Genomic DNA, 3,214 nt, shown 5'->3' with positions numbered 1-3,214 from the left:
GAATTTTGACATATAGACAAGCTCCATATAATTCGCCCCGTGTGTTATTAGCTGCTCGTAGTGTCCATCCATATTCCATATCAATCGGCCATTTTTGCTTCTTATAAAGATCTTTAGACATGAGATTTATTTCAGAACCATGGTCGACTAAAGCAACAATTAGTTCTTCTATATCTCCTACTTTCACCAATACCTCAGTAGTTGCCCTTGTCCAATGCTTTCGAGTATAATGGCTCAAAGTTTTCATTTCCTTATCACTATAATCTTCAAAACGTAATCGTTGATTATATCCATTCTTTTTATTTGTTGGTTGCTTGTAACCAATATCAACCTCTTCTTCATCTTTATATATTCTTGCATCAATAGTATGACTCATTCCTGTTTTGCCCATTAATTGCCTATTTCGCTTAATGCTGTCAATGATAACATCATGAAACTCCTTCTTTACAATTCCCAAAACTTCTTTCAATGTGAATTCCACCTTAGCATTTAATATACGTTCTTTCAACACCTCTTTCAAATTTGTTGCCGCTTCAATGTCAGAAAGTAGCTTATAAGCAATTGATTTGCCCTTATCTTTTGTCTCCCTTGTTTTTTCTTCCAATGATGCTGAGGTATCCTTTACAGGCAATTCTTTTGAAGCTGCCTCCCGAGCCTTGTCTCCTCGAGTTTGTCTCTTAGAAGAATTTCCTTCTCTCGTATCATCAAAATTTCTTCGTCTCTTTTCTTCCATCAAAGCTTCATGTTGGCTCTTAGCAATATATGCATGAACTGAAAGAGACTCAACAGGATCCTCCCAACCTGTTCTACCTCGTATTGTAGCTGCACTTCTCAATAACGCTTCTCGAGGTAATTTCCCTTTTTGCATTGTAGAAACGGCAGAAGTCCAAAACTCACTAGTTTCCGTACTTCCACCAATTTCATCATCTACTCTAGCACCATAACTTGTACTTTCTCGTGCTGCTGTTTCATGCTCTTTTAGGTAATCTTGAACCAATGCTCTCATTCTTCCCTTGCCAAAATTGGTTTGAAGAAGATCCTTCCTATCTTTTAATGCTATCTTTCTATCTTTCTAGCAAATAATTCCTTGCCGTATCATATTATTAAATTCATAGCAATCTTTTCTAGTGTGTGAAGCATCATCACACCAAATGCATCTTTGTACATATCTTTGTTTTGAAACATTCTTCGAATTATTTATAGAAGTATTCTCTTCAAGTCTTACCAATTTGATTTGAAGATTTTGAATTCCTCGTATAATTTCTTCCATCCCCATATCTGCTTTCTTTGATAAGGATGTCAAAGGTTGAACTGTAGGCATTGTTGGTGGTGTTGTACGTACTGGAGCTTTGGGTGCTTGTACTGTTTTCGGAATATTACTCCTATCCTTCTTCTTTTCTCTTTTTGCAAGCAACCCCATCGCATCTTCAACGTTCTTCCACTTTGTTGTCAATCCTTCATCTTCTTCTTTGTTTTCAAGAAGGAGTTCCAATTTCTCTTGCAATTCTCTATGAGCAGCTTGAAGAAATAGATCAACTTTGTTAGGCTCCAATGTCAATTTTTCTACCTTCGATAATTGAGAGTACTGCCTCTCAAATTTCCTTAGTAGCTCTGTTGCTTGCAAATTCTTATTAGGCTGTTCAATCCATTCCAGAAACAGCTTCTTGGTAACGCGATCAATATCTTCCAAGAAATATTCGTCTTTCAATGCATGTGAAAAACCCTCCCATGAATTCCTATATCGATCCGTAATCGATGTAATATGGTCTCTTATTTCCGATATCATGGCAAGTCCAAATAATTCAACCATTTTCTTCTAAGAAACTTGATTTAATTCCATTTCACGAACATAACATCTTAAATACCTTGAAATATTCCTTCCATCAAATTGATCAATTTTATTGACCACTGCTTGCAATGCTTTGGTTGCCAAAGCTTCTTTTCAATCATTGCTTTGTTGTTGCTATATTGATAATGAGAAGGCTTGAAACATACTAGCAATAGATGGATCCATGTGCATACCTTGTCCTTTAGAAGAATCCCCACCAAAAACTCCTCCCAAAGCTCCTTCAAATGTTTTTATTTTCGTTCTCCATAAAAATAAAAATATAATCAAACAAAATCCAATACCTTCTACCTCTAGTTTTCACATCAAGTTCACCACTTATGTCGTATTACGTGCTATCTTGCTTGAGAACGCGTCGGGCATCTGACTATAGGAGGTAGTATGGTGTTTCGCTAGTACTCAAGCAGTCTATCGGTTCTTGACTACCCAAATACAATCTATATCGGATTACAATGTAAAAGCTTAATTCCAATATAAAACACCTAGAGATCCTATATAACTTCAATCTCTTTTGTTATTTTTATTTTTATTTTATTTATTTTATATTTTTATTTTATCTTTATGGTTAATTACCTTAATCCTAGACCGTGAACTTCGGCAAGCTTTGATCCTCAATCTATCCTTGCAACTTGTTATGAAACATCTATTGTTAGTATCTCTAAAAGTCCTTTCAAATGCTCAAGAAGTTCTAGTTCAATCCCACTTACAGATTGTGAGGCTATGCTGCAATCCACACCGATGTCCTTTGGCCGCTCGCTGATATTCCTCTTATTTCTGTCGGGAGGTCCCCAGTTATCATAGAAATCCTAAACAAACCCCAATTTGCCAATTCCCAATACCTCTTTAAACTATTGGCAGATATCCTCTATCCGTACAATGAGATTAACACAACCACGCATGCATTCAGCATACTCAACCTTCTAGCCAACTTTGAATTTCAACCACAGAAGTATCTCCCATTCCATCAATAATCAAGAGTACCAACCTTTCCTCTCTTATGGAAATCTAGTTTACTAATATAATACTGTCTTTCAGCAAAAAACCTCTCTGTTTCTCCAAAATCCTATATATAAAAAAAATCCCAATTCTCCATCTTTTTCCAAAAGCATGAAGCTAGTTCTCCAACCTAAAAACCCCGATTCTCAAAAAATCCATTTCTTAACCTACCTTCCCCTCTTACCTTGAGAAGATCCCATTTTTTTGCCTTAGACTCCCCGAATTGGAACAACTGACCTCCTTTTCTCTCCCCCCCATTTTTGCCTTTAAGAGATCTTTTTACTGAAAGGACATCCCCGGAACGGTCTCATATTGGATAAGAGGACCCGGATTGGATTCTCGAAATTGGATCAATTGGCTCTTCGAACCAGG

Source organism: Physcomitrium patens, chromosome 18 (genome assembly GCF_059467195.1).
Source record: "Physcomitrium patens ecotype Gransden chromosome 18, ASM5946719v1, whole genome shotgun sequence".
In the NCBI taxonomy this organism is placed as follows: domain Eukaryota; kingdom Viridiplantae; phylum Streptophyta; class Bryopsida; order Funariales; family Funariaceae; genus Physcomitrium; species Physcomitrium patens.
This window is presented reverse-complemented; position numbering follows the sequence as displayed.